The following is a 19,085-nucleotide window of genomic DNA, read 5'->3' as shown; positions in this document are numbered from 1 at the left end:
ATTCATATTGCACTTGTATCACCATCTCTTCGTCGAACTAGTGCACCTATACAATTTACCATTGTATTGGATGTGTTGGGGACACAAGAGACTCTTTGTTATTTGGTTGCAGGGTTGTTTGAGAGAGACCATCTTCAACCTACGCCTCCCACGGATTGATAAACCTTAGGTCATCCACTTGAGGGAAATTTGCTACTGTCCTACAAACCTCTGCACTTGGAGGCCCAACAACGTCTACAAGAAGAAGGTTGCGTAGTAGACATCATTTTGTTATAATCTCATCCTTTTGTGTTCACAGACTAGAAAGTATGCATATTTATCTTCCAAGGAGATGAGTAACTAGTTTGTGTCACCTTGCAGAGGGGGTGCAATGAAGATAAGATTGAGGATTTCCAAGTACAAGATGTTAGGAAGGAGCCTTGCAAGAGAAGTAGGAGCTGCGCTGAGCCTCTTCAACCTGTTAAGGTAAGTCACTGTATCCAACTCAACAGTTCAATTCCTTGTTTGTTTCAGGCATAGTTAATTTGCTCTTTCCAATTGCTTTATTTGTCCTCAGTTAATGAGATGCCCAAAGAATGATGCCTGATGTTGGGTACTTGTATAACTATTATTTGACATAATTAAAGGCCTTACCATTTAATTACTCTGTCGAAGTGTCCCTGAAGCTTTGAAGTCTATTAACCAACTATTATTAAATGAGGCTCACAATCTAGTTTATACTAGGCTAATGATTGCATAGTTTTGCTTGCTGTAGTATGTTTGTATGAAATCCTCTGCTGTTCACTATGCTCCCTAAGACTTTAATTGAGCTACAGAATGGCCAACTGCTTGCTTACTTCTACGCAACATGCTGTCTAAATTTGTAACTTGTCTGTGTTTTGGATTGGGCCCCAACATCATGCTCCTCTGGTGAGCTAAGAGAGATTTCTGTATGCAGGCTACACATACTACCTTTTTTATAATTTTTAAAATATCACCTGCTTATGCTTCATGACGTGTAACATTAATGTTAGTCCTGTTTTGCCATGTACAAAATAGTTTGTCTTGCTCGCTTCACTGTTGTAACTATATTTTTGCCCTAGTCATGTGTACTTATAGAAACATTTCAGGATGACGATACATCAACACAAAGATCTGCGAGCAGTGCGGCATGGCCATTACCGAATGATTATGGATTGGAATTGGAATGTGCTGATGTTCTCGAGCATCAACTAGAGGTGGCAAGACAACGTGTGCATGATTCTGAACGTACAATCAACAAGTTGAGACTGGACATGCAGGTATTAGATGCAGGAGTCAAAAAATGAAACAAGACACTGAGGTAACAACAAAGGAATTGGAGATTTTGCAGACTGAAATTTGTGCTATCTAAATCCGGCCAATCCTATTTTCTGAAGAGATTATAGTTCGAATGGTAAGTTATGTTGATGCGCGTCCATGATGTATGAGTTGTATTTGCCTAGTGTATGTAATTTGTTGTTTGTGTATGCTTTATTATCACTGGTGCCGAACCATAATGCCCAGTGGGTATAATCGGTTGTAATTTCTTTATTGTATAGTGTAGGATTATTCTACGTTTCTATGCCTTAGTCTCTTTATTATATAGTGTATGTTTTTTAGAGGTGATAGTATAGAGTAGGATAATTCTTTGAATATGCTATATCGTTCAAACGGGGGCCAACTCACCCAAACGTTGTAGTGACCATGGCCCTCCACAGGTCGTACGATCTATGGGCCATCTACGGGACGGACGATCCATGGCCTTCTATGGCCGTCGGATTCGTGGGCCTTCTATGGGTTGTCGGATCCGTGGGCCTTCTATCGGCTGTCGGATCCATGGGCCTTCTATGGGCCAGCGGATCCATGGATTTCTATGGGCCGTCGGATCAATGGCCCTTCTATGGGCCGTCGGGTCAATGGGCCTTCTACGTCCCGTAGGATCCATGGGCCTTCTACGGGTCGTCTCATCTATGGGCCTTGTACGGGCCGTATAAGGGACCGTAAACGGGCTAGAGTGGAAATCGTACATTTTATGGGCTGACCATAACGGGCCGTTAATAGGTCGTATTTGATGATGCTATGAAAATGGCCCAACAGATTAACGGGCCACAAATGGGCCGACTGTATCCACGGGCTGAATTTGGCCCACAAGCAGAAAAGGCCAGTAACGGGCCGTAAGTAACCGAATGCTGGAAATGAGCCCAAGAATAAATGGGCCCTCAGAAGGCCGAAAGGTAACACGGGCTGGAAACGACCCAATGGAATAATGGGTTGCTAATGGGTATAAAGCGATACACTGTTCGTTACGGGCCGGTTTCACCACGGGTCATTAATGGGCCAAGAGTTACAAAGGGACTCATATGGGCCGAAATACGTCATGGGCCATACATGGGCCGGAAGTTAAAACAGGCTGGAATTATATTGGACGGCCAGATGACGCTACTGGGCCTAACCCGGATAGGCCATAAACGGGCCCTGGGTTAGCGGGTTGTAAGTGGGCTATATGCGAACAGGCCGTTAATAGGCTTGCCGTGGGCCGGCCCGCCACCTTTTGACCAAGTCAAACGGGCCGGCCTTTTCACAGGAATGGGCCTCTATTGGGTCGTGCCACGTGTCGACATATCATAGGCACTTTGGGTCCAATGAGTAGATGACATCTGTCCCAACGGTGCCAACACGTGTTTCCTCCAGCCAATGATGATTTTACACATGGAAAATCCCCATTGGTCGGGGCTGTTAACGGGTTATCGGATCCAAAACCGGACCCGATAGCTTAACGGCGTTTCGTTATGGTGGATGCCACGTGTCGGTCACCCTTGACAAAAGCACTTCTGTGACGCGCGATTTATCGTCATGGAAGTGGACACTTCCGTGATGATAATTTTGGTAATGTCATGGAACACTTCTACGACAGCACATGTATGACTATCTTGATTCTGTCATAAAATTGTCATGGATGTACATGCATGACAGAAAACGTGACCTACTGTGACAAACACGTATCATCACGAAAGTGTATTTTTTTGTAGTGTGAGCAATATTCCACGGCCGACGGGTCTCCTCCTTCGACTTACGTGAGTCCTTCTGGTCTCGAACATCAATAAGATAATATGACCCATTATGTAGATTGTTGCTGACCACAAAAGGTCCTTCCCAAGGCGGGGATAACTTATGCATATCTGTCTGATCCTGGATGAGCCAGACTACTAAGTCGCCTTCTTGAAAGGTTCTGGTTTTGACCCGGCGGCTGTGATAACGACGTAGGTCTTGCTGATAAATCGCTGAACGAGCCGCCGCGAGATCACGCTCCTCATCCAACAGGTCTAGTGCATCTTGACGTGCCTTTTCATTATCAGCTTCAACGTAAGCCGCCATCTGGGGTGAATTGTGGCGGATGTCACTAGGGAGAACCGCCTCTGCTCCATAAACCATGAAGAAAGGTGTGTAACCCGTAGATCTGTTGGGGTTGTATTGATACTCCATAACACTAAGGGCAACTCCTCCACCCAACAACTCGGCGTTCTTTGCAAAGGAACCATAAGCCAGGGATTGATGCCTCGCAGGATCTCTTGATTAGCTCGCTCCACTTGACCATTAGATTGAGGGTGAGCCACCGAGGAAACGTCAAGGCGAATATGCTCCCGTTGACAGAATTTTCTCATAGCGCCTTTAGAGAGATTAGTACCATTATCTGTTATAATGCTGTGTGGAAAGCCAAAACGGAAGATCACCTTCTTCATGAATTGAACCGCCGTTGCTGCATCACACTTACTAACCGGCTCTGCTTCAACCCACTTAGTAAACTTATCAACCGCCACCAAAAGGTGGGTCTTCTTATCCTTGGACCTCTTAAAAGGCCCAACCATATCAAGCCCCAAAGTTGCAAACGGCCAAGTAATTGGAATCATCCTCAATTCTTGAGCCGGCACATGAGACCATCGTGAAAACTTCTGACAACCGTCACATTTACTTACCAAATCCTCTGCATCAGCATGAGCCGTCAACCAATAGAAACCATGAAGAAAAGCCTTGGCTACAAGAGATTTAGAGCCGGCATGATGACCACAATCTCCTTCGTGAATCTCCCGTAGAATCTCACAGCCTTCTTCAGGAGAGACGCAACGCTGAAACGCCCCTGTGACACTGCGATGGTGCAACTTGATACGTCTCCAACGTATCTATAATTTTTGATTGTTCCATGCTATTATATTATCTGCTTTGGATGTTTAATGGGCTTTACTATGCACTTTTATATTATTTTTGGGACTAACTTATTAACCAAAGGCTAGTGCAAATTGCTGTTTTTTTCCTATTTCAGTATTTCGCAAAAAAGGAATATCAAACGGAATCCAAACAGAATGAAACCTTCGCGAGGATCATTTTTGGAACAAACGCAATCCAGGAGACTTGGAGTGGACGTCAAGGAAGCAGCAAGGAAGCCACGAGGCAGGAGGGCGCACCCCAGGGGGTGGGCGCGCCCCCACCCTCGTGGGCCCCTCGCAGCTCCACCGACCTACTTCCTTCGCCTATATATACTCATATACCTTGAAAACATCCGAGAGCACCACGAAACCCTATTTCCACCGCCGCAACCTTCTGTACCCGTGAGATCCCATCTTGGGGCCTTTTCCAGTGCTCCGCCGGAGGGGGAATCGATCACGGAGGGCTTCTACATCAACACCATAGCCTCTCCGATGATGTGTGAGTAGTTTACCACAGACCTTCGGGTCCATAGTTATTAGCTAGATAGCTTCTTCTCTCTCTTTGGATCTCAATACAAAGTTCTCCTCGATTCTCTTGGAGATCTATTCGATGTAACTCTTTTTGCGGGGTGTTTGTCGAGATCCGATGAATTGTGGGTTTATGATCAAGATTATCTATGAACAATATTTGATTCTTCTCTGAATTCTTTTATGCATGATTTAAATATCTTTGCAAGTCTCTTTGAATTATCAGTTTGGTTTGGCCTACTAGATTGATATTTCTTGCAATGGGATAAGTGCTTAGCTTTGGATTCAATCTTGCAGTGTCCTTTCCCAGTGACAGATTCTACCTCTTGAGCACTGCGTTGGTTTTCCCTTGAAGAGGAAAGGGTGATGCAGTAAAGTAGCATAAGTATTTTCCTCGGCTTTTGAGAACCAAGGTATCAATCCAGTAGGAGATCACGCACGAGTCCCTCACACCTACACAAACAAATAAGAACCTTGCAACCAATGTGATAAAGGGGTTGTCAATCCCTCAACGGTCACTTACGAGAGTGAGATCTGATAGATATGATAAGATAATATTTTTGGTATTTTTATGATAAAGATGCAAAGTAAAATAAAAGGCAATAAAAATAATAAGTGTTGAAAGATTAATATGATGGAAAATAGACCCGGGACCATAGGTTTCACTAGTGGCTTCTCTCGAGAGCATAAGTATTACGGTGGGTGAACAAATTACTGTTGAGCAATTGATAGAATTGAGCATAGTTATGAGAATATCTAGGTATGATCACGTATATAGGCATCAGGTCCGCGACAAGTAGACCGAAACGATTCTGCATCTACGACTATTACTCCACACATCGATCGCTATCCAGCATGCATCTAGAGTATTAAGTTCATAAGAACAGAGTAATGCTTTAAGTAAGATGACATGATGTAGAGGGATAAACTCATGCAATATGATATAAACCCCATATTTTTATCCTCGATGGCAACAATACAATACGTGCCTTGCTGCCCCTGCTGTCACTGGGAAAGGACACCGCAAGATTGAACCCAAATCTAAGCACTTCTCCCATTGCAAGAAAGATCAATCTAGTAGGCCAAGCCAAACTAATAATTCGAAGAGACTTGCAAAGATAACCAATCATACATAAAAGAATTCAGAGGAGATTCAAATATTGTTCATAGATAAACTTGATCATAAACCCACAATTCATCGGTCTCAACAAACACACCGCAAAAGAAGATTACATCGAATAGATCTCCACGAGAATCGTGGAGAACTTTGTATTGAGATCCAAAGAGAGATAAGAAGCCATCTAGCTAATAACTATGGACCGGAAGGTCTGAGGTAAACTACTCACACATCATCGGAGAGGCTATGGTGTTGATGTAGAAGCCCTTCGTGATCAATGCCCCCTCCGGCGGAGCACCGGAAAAGGCCCCAATATGGGATCTCACGGGTACAGAAAGTTGCGGCGGTGGAATTAGGTTTTTGGCTCCGTATCTGATAGTTTGGGGGTATGTAGGTATATATAGGAGGAAGAAGTACATCAGTGGAGCAACATGGGCCCCACGAGGGTGGAGGGCGCGCCCAGGGGGTAGGCGCGCCCCCTGCCTCGTGCTCTCCTGGTTGATTTCTTGACGTAGACTCCAAGTCCTCTGGATCACGTTCGTTCTGAAAATCACGTTCCCAAAGGTTTCATTCCGTTTGGACTCCATTTGATATTTTTTTCTGCGAAACACTGAAATAGGCAAAAAACAACAATTCGGGTTGGGCCTGTGGTTAATAGGTTAGTCCCAAAAATAATATAAAAGTGTATAATAAAGCATGTTAATCATCCAAAAAACAGAATATAATATAGCATGGAACAATAAAAAATTATAGATATGTTGGAGACGTATCAAGCATCCCCAAGCTTAATTCATGCTCGTCATCGAGTAGGTGAATGATAAAAATAGAATTTTTGATGTGGAATGCTTACTTAGCATAATTTTCAATGTAATTCTCTTAATTGTGGTATGAATATTCAGATCCAAAAGATTCAAGATAAAAGTTTAATATTGACATAAAAATAATAATACTTCAAGCATACTAACCAAGCAATTATGTCTTCTCAAAATAACGTGGCCAAAGAAAGTTATCCCGACAAAATCATATAGTCTGGCTATGCTCTATCTTCACCACACAAAGTATTTAAATCATGCACAACCCCGATGACAAGCCAAGCAATTGTTGCATACTTTTGGTGTTCTCAAGCTTTTTCAATCTTCACGCAATACATGAGCGTGAGCCATGGACATAGCACTATATGTGGAATAGAATGGTGGTTGTGGAGAAGACAAAAAGGATAGTCTCACATCAACTAGGCGTATCAACGGGCTATGGAGATGCCCATCAATAGATATCAATGCGAGTGAGTAGGGATTGTCATGCAACGGATGCACTAGAGCTATAAATATTTGAAAGCTCAATAAAAGAAACTATGTGGGTGTGCATCCAACTCGCTTGCTCAAGAAGACCTAGGGCATTTTGGGGAAGCCCATCATTGGAATATACAAGCCAAGTTCTATAATGAAAAATTCCCACTAGTATATGAAAGTGATATCATAGGAGACTCTCTATCATGAAGATCATGGTGCTACTTTGAAGCACAAGTGTGGTAAAAGGATAGTAACATTGTCCCTTCTCTCTTTTTCTCTCATTTTTTTATTTGGGTCTTTTCTCCTTTTTTATGGCCTTTTTTTATTTTTTATTTTTTTCGTCTGGAGTCTCATCCCGACTTATGGGGGAATCATAGTCTCCATCATCCTTTCCTCACTTGGGACAATGCTCTAATAATGATGATCATCACACTTTTATTTACTTACAACTCAATACTTAGAACAAAAATATGACTCTAGGTGAATGCTTCCGGCGGAGTACCGGGATATGCAATGAATCAAGAGTGACATGTATGAAAGAATTATGAACGATGGCTTTGCCACAAATACGATGTCAACTACATGATCATGCAAAGCAATATGACAATGATGAAGCGTGTCATAGTAAACGGAACGGTGGTAACTTGCATGGCAATATATCTCGGAATGGCTATGGAAATGACATAATAGGTAGGTATGGTGGCTGTTTTGAGGAAGGTATATGGGTGGTATATGATACCGGCGAAAAGTGCACGGTATTAGAGAGGCTAGCAATGGTGGAAGGAAGAGAGTGCGTATAATCCATGGACTCAACATTAGTCATAAATAACTCATATACTTATTGCAAAAATCTACAAGTTATCAAAGCAAAGTATTACGCGCATGCTCCTAGGGGGATAGATTGGTAGGAAAAGACCATCGCTCGTCCCCAACCGCCACTCATAAGGAAGACAATCAATAAATAAATCATGCTCCGACTTCATCACATAACGGTTCACCATACGTGCATGCTACGGGAATCACAAACTTTAACACAAGTATTCCTCAAATCTACAACTACTCAACTAGCATGACTCTAATATCACCATCTTCATATCTCAAAACAATTATCAAGCATCAAACTTCTCATAGTATTCAACACACTCAGAAGAAAATTTTACTAATCTTGGATGCCTATCATATTAGGACCAATTTTTATGATTAAAGAAAATTACCATGCTGTTTTGTAGGAATCTCAAAATAATATAAGTGAAGCATGAGAGAACAATAGTTTCTATAAAACAAATCCACCACCGTGCTCTAAAAGATATAAGTGAAGCACTAGAGCAAAAACTATATAGCTCAAAAGGTATAAGTGAAGCACATAGAGTATTCTAATAAATTCTGAATCATGTGTGTGTCTCTCAAAAGGTGTGTACCGGATGAATGTGGTAAACTAAAAAGCAAAGACTCAAATCATACAAGACGCTCCAAGCAAAACACTTATCATGTGGTGAATAAAAATATAGCTCCAAGTAAAGTTACTGATGGAAGTAGACGAAAGAGGGGATGCCTTCCGGGGCATCCCCAAGCTTTGGCTTTTTGGTGTCCTTAGATTATCTTGGGGTGCCATGGGCATCCCCAAGCTTAGGCTCTTGCCACTCCTTGTTCCATAATCCATCAAATCTTTTACCCAAAATTTGAAAACTTCACAACACAAAACTTAACAGAAAATCTCGTGAGCTCTGTTAGCTAAAGAAAACAAAACACCATTTCAAGGTACTGTAATGAACTCATTATTTATTTATATTGGTGTTAAACCTACTGTATTCCAACTTCTCTATGGTTTATAAACTATTTTATTAGCCATAGATTCATCAAAATAAGCAAACAACACACGAAAAACAGAATCTGTCAAAAACAGAACATTCTGTAGTAATCTGTAACTAACGCAAACTTCTGGAACTCAAAAAAATCTACCAAAATAGGAAGACCTATACAATTTGTTTATTGATCAGCAGCAATTGGAATCAATATTTTATCACGTTCTGGTGATTTTTAACAATTGTTTTCGTGAACAGAAAGTTTCTGAAATTTTCAGCAAGATCAAATAACTATCATCCAAAAAGATCCTATAGGTTTAACTTGGCACAAACACTAATTAAAATATAAAAACAAGTTTAACCAGAGGCTAGATCAAATATTTATTCCTAAACAGAAGCAAAAAACAAAAAACTAAAATAAAGTTGGGTTGCCTCCCAACAAGCGCTATCGTTTAACGCCCCTAGCTAGGCATAAAAGCAAGGATAGATCTAGGTATTGCCATCTTTGGTTTTAGGGAAGAAAAGAGCAAACTTATTATCTATGGAATTAATCTTTCTATTTTGATAAAGCACATGGCTATTAATGGTAGAAGAAAGATTAAGCACATTACGGAAATTTGCATCTAAGCTAGCCTTCATCTCTTTGATAGATTCCTTTTGGTAGGAGAGCAAAAGAGATGTAGATTCAACTTTCTCATTCATGGGGTGCCCAAATATGGTCTTCATATTTTCATAAGTATCTACGACATCCCCTTCATGAAAACCTTCTTCAAAAATAGAATCTAAGACATGCTTAAACGAAGAAGGTAGGGCAACATAAAAGCTCTTTAAGTAAATTTCAATTTGGTATTGGGGCACATAGCTGGCCCGGATCCTTAATAGTCTATCCCAAGCATCTTTTAAAGATTCATCGAGTAAGTAACGAAAATTCTGGAATCATCTTCATCAAAATTATTAAGACTCTGATTGATAACTCCGGCAAATTTATCCATAGTATCTTTATTTATGAGTTTAGATAGAATAGCAGGATTGTCTAAAGTGCTAAAACTCGGGAGAGAAACCGCACCCCTTTTTTATTCCGACATGGCGAAAGGAAGACGAGTGGAAAAGAGAGGGTGAATAAAACGGCAAGGGTGAAGTGGGGGAAAGGAAAACGAGAGGCAAATGGCAAATAATGTAATGCGAGGGATAAGAGTTTGTGATGGGTACTTGGTATGTATTGACTTGACTTGACTTGGCGCGAATCTCCCCGGCAACGGCGCCAGAAATCCTTCTTGCTACCTCTTGAGCACTGCGTTGGTTTTCCCTTGAAGAGGAAAGGGTGATGCAGTAAAGTAGCGTAAGTATTTCCCTCAATTTTTGAGAACCAAGGTATCAATCCAGTAGGAGATCACACACGAGTCCCTCACACCTACACAAACAAATAAGAACCTCGCAACCAACATGATAAAGGGGTTGTCAATCCCTCAACGGTCACTTATGAGAGTGAGATCTGATAGATATGATAAGATAATATTTTTGGTATTTTTATGATAAAGATGCAAAGTAAAATAAAAGGCAATAAAAATAACTAAGTGTTGAAAGATTAATATGATGGAAAATAGACCCGGGGGCCATAGGTTTCACTAGTGGCTTTTCTCAAGATCATAAGTATTACGGTGGGTGAACAAATTACTGTTGAGCAATTGATAGAATTGAGCATAGTTATGATAATATCTAGGTATGATCATGTATATAGGCATCACGTTCACGACAAGTAGACCGAAACGATTCTGCATCTACTACTATTACTCCACACATCGACCGCTATCTAGCATGCATCTAGAGTATTAAGTTAATAAGAACAGAGTAATGCTTTAAGTAAGATGACATGATGTAGAGGGATAAACTCATGCAATATGATATAAACCCCATCTTTTTATCCTCGATGGAAACAATACAAAACGTGCCTTGCTGCCCCTGTTGTCACTGGGAAAGGACACCGCAAAATTGAACCCAAAGCTAAGCACTTCTCCCATTGCAAGAAAGATCAATCTAGTAGGCCAAACCAAACTGATAATTCGAAGATACTTGCAAAGATGACAAATCATACATAAAAGAATTCAAAGGAGATTCAAATATTGTTCATAGATAAACTTGATCATAAACCCACAATTCATCGGTCTCAACAAACACACCGCAAAAGAAGATTACATCGAATAGATCTCCACGAGAATCATGGAGAACTTTGTATTGAGATCCAAAGAGAGAGAAGAAGCCATCTAGCTAATAACTATGGACCTGAAGGTCTGAGGTAAACTACTCACACATCATCAGAGAGGCTATGGTGTTGATGTAGAAGCCCTCCGTGATCAATGCCCCCTCCGGCGGAGCGCCGGAAAAGGCCCCAAGATGGGATCTCACGGGCACAGAAGGTTGTGGCGATGGAATTAGGTTTTTGGCTCCGTATCTAATAATTTGAGGGTACGTAGGTATATATAGGAGGAAGAAGTATGTAGGTGGAGCAACATGGGCCCCACGAGGGTGGAGGGGGCACACCTAGGGGGTAGGCGCGCCCCCTGCCTCGTGCTCTCCTCGTTGATTTCTTGATGTAGACTCCAAGTCCTCTGGATCACGTTCGTTCCGAAAATCACGTTCCCGAAGGTTTCATTACGTTTGGACTCCGTTTGATATTCTTTTTCTGTGAAACACTGGAATAGGCAAAAAAAATAGCAATTCGGGCTGGGCCTCCAGTTAATAGGTTAGTCCCAAAAATAATATAAAAGTGTATAATAAAGCCCGTTAATCATCCAAAACAGAATATAATATAGCATGGAACAATAAAAAATTATAGATACGTTGGAGACATATCAACAGCAGGGGCAGCAAGGCACGTATTGTATTGTTGCCATCGAGGATAAAAAGATGGGGTTTATATCATATTGCTTGAGTTTATCCCTCTACATCATGTCATCTTGCCTAATGCGTTACTCTGTTCTTATGAACTTAATACTCTAGATGCATGCTAGATAGCGGTTGATGTGTGGAGTAATAGTAGTAGATGCAGAATCGTTTCGATCTACTTGTTGCGAACATGATGCCTATATACATGATCATACCTAGATATTATCATAACTATGCTCAATTCTATCAATTACTCAACAGTAATTTGTTCACCCACCCTAAACTATGCTATCTTGAGAGAAGCCACTAGTGAAACCTATGGCCCCCAGGTCTATTTTCCATCATATTAATCTCCCGCCAACATGCTATTTCTGCCGCCTTTTATTTTGCAATCTTTACTTTTCAATTTATATAACAAAAATACCAAAAATATTTATCTTATTATCTTTATCAGATCTCACTTTTGCAAGTGGCCGTGATGGGATTGACAACCCCTTTATCGCGTTGGTTGCAAGGTTCTTGATTGTTTGTGCAGGTACGAGGGACTTGCATGTAGTCTCCTACTGGATTGATACCTTGGTTCTCAAAAACTGAGGGAAATACTTACGCTACTTTGCTGCATCACCCTTTCCTCTTCAAGGGAAAACCAACGCATTCTCAAGAGGTAGCACAACTCCCCATTGACAATTGACATTGACTTAGACCGCCGAGTTATCTGCCTGGCCAAGATTTCATCCTCTGGCAACTCACCCCGGGTCATGTAAGCCAAATACGGAACCGTCCAATCGGGAATAGCATGAAGAGCCGCCACCAATTGTGCTTCCGGGTCAGGGACAGCAAGATCCTCCTCTGTAGGTAATTTGACAAAAGAGTTAAGCAAAATATCCAGGAACATGTTATGTGGCACCGGCTTACGCTGAGACCCTGACCGACTTAAAGTATCATCCGCCTCATTCTTCCTGCGATCAATATGCTCAACTTGATAACCCTTGAAATGACCCGCAATAACTACACTGACTGCCCGGCTATCAACAACCACATATAACAACAGAGGCTCCTTATCAATAGGGGCAGCAAGCATGGGCGGCTCAGCCAACTGTTTCTTCAGTGCCTCAAATGCCTCATTAGCAGCATCACTCCAGACGAAATGATTTGTATTTTTCATCATCTGATAAAGAGGAATAGCTTTCTCACCTAACCGGCTTATGAACCGGCTTAGGGCCGCAATACGACCCGCCAGACGCTGAACATTATTAACACATGCCGGCTTAGCCAACAAAGTAATGGCTTTGATCTTCTTCGTGTTAGCTCCAATGCCTCTGTTAGAAACCAGAAAACCCAAGAGCTTGCCTGCTGGTACACCAAAGACGCACTTGGCCAGGTTAAGCATCATCTTGTAGACCCAGAGATTATCAAATGTCTCCTTCAAATCATCAATCAGGGTCTCCTTCTTTCTGGATTTTACCACAATGTCATCCACATAAGCATGAACATTACGCCTGATCTGATTGTGAAGGCAATTCTACACACACCGCTGGTAAGTCGCCTGGGCACTCTTGAGCCCAAAAGGCATAGACACATAGCAGAAGGCTCCAAACGGAGTGATGAAAGCTGTCTTCTCCTGGTCCTTAACTGCCAACTTGATCTGAGGATAACCAGAATAAGCATCCAAAAAACTCAAACGCTCACAACCCGCCGTAGCACCAATGATTTGATCAATATGGAGAAGAGCAAATGGATCAGCCGGACAAGCCTTGTTTAAGTCCGTGTAGTCCACACACATCTGCCAAGTGCCATTCTTCTTAAGCACCAACACCGGGTTAGCCAACCACTCCGGATGAAAAACTTCAACGATAAACCCGGCCGCTAAGAGCCGGGCCACTTCTTCACCAATGGCCTTCCGCCTCTCCTCATTAAAATGACGAAGGAATTGCTTGACCAGCTTAAACTTCGGATCAACATTAAGAGTGTGCTCAGCGAGTTCCCTCGGTACACCCGGCATGTCTAAAGGCTTCCATGCAAAGATCTCCCGGTTCTCACGGATGAACTCGATGAGCGCGCTTTCCTATTTCGGATCCAGATTAGCACTGATGCTGAACTGCTTAGATGAGTCGCCAAGAACAAAGTCAACCAACTTAGTTTCATTTGCCGATTTAAACTTCAATGAAGGATCATGCTCTGTTGTTGGCTTTTTCAAAGACGTCATGTCTGCCGGGTCAACATTATCCTTGTAAAATTTCAGCTCCTCTGTTGCACAAACTGATTCAGCATAAGCCGCATCACCTTCCTCACACTCCAAGGCCACCTTGCGACTCCCATGCACCGTGATGGTGCCCTTATAACCTGGCATCTTAAGCTGAAAGTAAACATAACAAGGCCTTGCCATGAACTTAGCATAAGCCGGCCGCCCAAACAGAGCATGATGAGGGCTCTTGATCTTGACCACTTCGAAGGTTAAAGTTTCAGACCTGGAATCATGATCATCTCCAAAGGCAACCTCCAAAGATATCTTACCCACTGGATACGCCGACTTACCAGGTACCACTCCGTGAAAAACGGTGTTCGATGGCTTGAGATTCTTATCAGTCAGTCCCATACGACGGAAGGTCTCATAATAAAGTATGTTAATGCCGCTGCCTCCATCCATGAGTACTTTAGTAAATTTATAGCCCCCAACCTGAGGCGCCACCACCAGAGCCAGGTGACCCGGATTATCAACCCGGGGCGGATGTGTTGGGGAACGTAGCAGAAATTCAAAATTTTCCTACGTGTCACCAAGATCTATCTATGGAGAGACCAGCAACGAGTAGAAAGAGAGTGCATCTACATACCCTTGTAGATCGCTAAGCGGAAGCGTTCAAGTGAACGGGGTTGATGGAGTCGTACTCGTCGTGATTCAAATCACCGATGATCCTAGTGCCGAACGGACGGCACCTCCGCGTTCAACACACGTACAGCCCGGTGACGTCTCCCACGCCTTGATCCAGCAAGGAGAGAGGGAGAGGTTGAGGAAGACTCCATCCAACAGCAGCACAACGGCGTGGTGGTGGTGGAGGAGCGTGGCAATCCAGCAGGGCTTCGCCAAGCACCATGGGAGAGGAGGAGTAGGGAGAGAGGTAGGGTTGTGCCAGAACTTCGTGTATAGCTCCCATGCGCCTCCCCACTATATATAGGGGTGGAGGGGCTGGTTTCTTGCCCTCCAAGTCCATTGGGGCGTTGGCCAAGGTGGGAGGAAAGAAATCTCATTATTTCCTTCCCCACCGATTGTTATCCCCCCTTTTTAGGGATCTTGATCTTATCCCTTCGGGATATGATCTTATTCCTTCTAAGGGGGGATCTTGGTGCGCCTTGACCAGGGGTGTGGGGCCTTGCCCCCACTACCCACGTCCATGTGGGTCCCCCCATGCAGGTGGGCCCCACTCCGAAACCTTCTAGAACCTTCCCGGTACAATACCAAAAAATCCCGAACATTTTCCGGTGGCCAAAATAGGACTTCCCATATATAAATCTTTACCTCCGGACCATTCCGGAACTCCTCGTGACGTCCGGGATCTCATCCGGGACTCCGAACAACATTCGGTAACCACATACAAACTTCCTTTATAACCCTAGCGTCATCGAACCTTAAGTGTGTAGACCCTACGGGTTCGGGAGACATGTAGACATGACCGAGACGTTCTCCGGTCAATAACCAACAGCGGGATCTGGATACCCATGATGGCTCCCACATGTTCCACGATGATCTCATCGGATGAACCACGATGTCAAGGACTTAATCAATCCCGTATTCAATTCCCTTTGTCTATCGGTATGTTACTTGCCCGAGATTCGATCGTCGGTATCCAATACCTTGTTCAATCTCGTTACCGGCAAGTCACTTTACTCGTTCCGTAACACATCATCTCGTGATCAACTCCTTGGTCACATTGCACATATGATGATGTCCTACCGAGTGGGCCCAGAGATACCTCTCCGTTTACACGGAGTGACAAATCCCAGTCTCGATCCGCATAAAACAATAGATACTTTCGGAGATACCTGTAGTGCACCTTTATAGTCACCCAGTTACGTTGTGACGTTTGATACACCCAAAGCACTCCTACGGTATCCAGGAGTTACACGCTCTCATGGTCGAAGGAAGAGATACTTGACATTGGCAAAGCTCTAGCAAATGAACTACACGATCTTTTGTGCTAGTCTTAGGATTGGGTCTTGTCCATCACATCATTCTCCTAATGATGTGATCCCGTTATCAATGACATCCAATGTCCATAGCCAGGAAACCATGACTATCTGTTGATCACAACGAGCTAGTCAACTAGAGGCTCACAAGGGACATATTGTGGTCTATGTATTCACACGTGTATTACGATTTCCGGATAATACAGTTATAGCATGAATAAAAGACAATTATCATGAACAAGGAAATATAATAATAATACTTTTATTATTGCCTCTAGGGCATATTTCCAACAGTCTCCCACTTGCACTAGAGTCAATAATCTAGTTCACATCGCCATGTGATTAACACTCACAGGTCACATCGCCATGTGACTAATACCCAAGAGTTTACTAGAGTCAGTAGTCTAGTTCACATCACTATGTGATTAACACTCAATGAGTTTTATGTTTGATCATGTTGTTTGTGAGAGAGGTTTTAGTCAACGGGTCTGAACCTTTCAGATCCGTGTGTGCTTTACAAATCTCTATGTCATCTCCTAGATGCAGCTACCACGCTCTATTTGGAGCTATTCCAAACAACTGTTCTACTTGGAGCTATTCTAAATTATTGCTCCATTATATGTATCCGGTCTCTCTACTCAGAGCTATCCGGATAGGTGTCAAGCTTGCATCGTCGTAACCTTTACGACAAACTCTTTTACCACCTCCATAATCGAGAAAATTCCTTAGTCCACTAGTTACTAAGGATAACTTTGACCGCTGTCCTGTGAGCCATTCTTGGATCACTCTTGTACCCCTTGACTGACTCATGGCAAGGCACACTTCAGGTGCGGTACACAGCATAGCATACTGAAGAGCCTACGTCTTAAGCATAGGGGACGACCTTCGTCCTTTCTCTCTATTCTGCCGTGGTCGAGCTTTAAATCTTAACTTCGTACCTTACAACTCAGGCAAGAACTCCTTCTTTGACTGGTCCATCTTGAACACCTTCAAGATCATGTCAAGGTATGTGCTCATTTGAAAGTATTATTAAGCATTTTGATCTATCCTTATAGACCTTGATGCTCAATGTTCAAGTAGCTTAATCCAGGCTTTCCATTGAAAAACACTTTCAAAATAACCCTATATGCTTTCCAGAAATTCTACGTCATTTCTGATCAACAATATGTCAACAACATATACTCATCAGAAATTCTATAGTGCTCCCACTCACTTCTTTGGAAATACAAGTTTCTCATAAACTTTGTACAAACCCAAAATTTTTGATCATCATCAAAGCATACATTCCAACTCCGAGATGCTCACTCCAGTCCTTAGAAGGATTGCTGGAGCTTTGCATACTTATTAGCATCTTTCGGGATTGACAAAACCTTCCGGTTGTATCACATACAACCTTTCCTCATTAAAATCGTCGAGGAAACAATGTTTTGACATCCTATCTGCAAGATTTCATAAATAATGCAGTAATCGCTAATATAATTCCAACAGACTCTTAGCATCGCTACGAGTGAGAAAATCTCATCATAGTCAACTCCTTGAACTTGTCGGAAAACATCTTAACGACAAGTCGAGCTTTCTTAGTGGTGACATTTACCATCATTGTCCGTCTTCCTTTTGAAATCCATCTGTACTCATTAGCCTTACGACCATCGAGCCGTTCTGCCAAAGTCTACACTTTGTTTTCATACATGGATCCTCTCTCGGATTTTATGGCCTCAAGCCATTTATCGGAATCCGGGCCCACCATCGCTTCTCCATAGCTCATAGGTTCATTGTTGTCTAGCAACATGACCTTCAAGACAGGATTACGTACCACTCTGAAGTAGTACGCATCCTTGTCATCCTACGAGGTTTGGGAGTGACTTGATCCGAAGTTTCATGATCAATATCATAAGCTTCCACTTCAATTGGTGTAGGTGCCACAGGAACAACTCCCTGTGCCCTGTCACACACTAGTTGAAGAGATGGTTCAATAACCTTATCAAGTCTCCACCATCCTCCCACTCAATTCTTTCGAGAGAAACTTTTCCTCGAGAAAGGACCCGATTCTAGAAACAATCCATATTGCTTTCGGATCTGAATTAGGAGGTATACCCAACTGTTTTGGGTTTCCTATGAAGATGCATTTTATCCGCTTTGGGTTCGAGCTTATCAACCTGAAACTTTTTCATATAAGCATCGCAGCCCCAAACTTTTAAGAAACGACAACTTAGGTTTCTCTAAACCATAATTCATACGGTGTCATCTCATCGGAATTACGTGGTGCCCTATTTAAAGTGAATGTGGTTGTCTCTAATGCCTAACCCATGAACGATAGTGGTAATTCGATAAGAGACATCATGGTACGCACCATAATCAATAGGGTGCAACTATGATGTTCGGACACACCATCACATTATGGTGTTCCAGGCGGTATTAATTGCGAAACAATTTCCACAATGTCTTAATTGTGTGCCAAAACTCGTAACTCATATATTCATCTCTATGATCATATCATAGACATTTTATCCTCTTGTCACAATGATCTGCTACTTCACTCTGAAATTACTTGAACCATTCAATAATTCAGACTTGTGTTTCATCAAGTAAATATACTCAACATTTACTCGAATCATCTGTGAAGTAAGAACATAATGATATTCACTGCATGCCTCAGCACTTATTCGACTGCACACATCAAAATGTGTTACTTCCAACAAGTTGCTATCTTGTTCCATCTTACTGAAAATGAGGCTTTTCAGTCATCTTGCCCATGTGGTATGATTTGCATATCTCAAGTGATTCAAAATCAAGTGAGTCCGAACGATCCATTTGCATGGAGTTTCTTCATGCATATACACCAATAGACATGGTTCGCATGTCTCAAACTTTTCAAAAACGAGTGAGTCCAAAGATCCATCAACATGGAGCTTCTTCATGCGTTTTATACCATTATGACTTACATGGCAGTGCCACAAGTAAGTGGTACTATCATTACTATCTTATATCTTTTGGCATGAAAATGTGTATCACTACGACCGAGATTCAATAAACCATTCCTTTAGGTGCAAGACCATTGAAGGTATTATTCAAAAATAGAGTA

This window comes from Triticum dicoccoides, chromosome 6A (assembly GCF_002162155.2).
Source record: "Triticum dicoccoides isolate Atlit2015 ecotype Zavitan chromosome 6A, WEW_v2.0, whole genome shotgun sequence".
NCBI lineage: Eukaryota > Viridiplantae > Streptophyta > Magnoliopsida > Poales > Poaceae > Triticum > Triticum dicoccoides.
The sequence above is the reverse complement of the archived record's forward strand: the minus strand, read 5'-3'. Positions refer to the sequence as shown.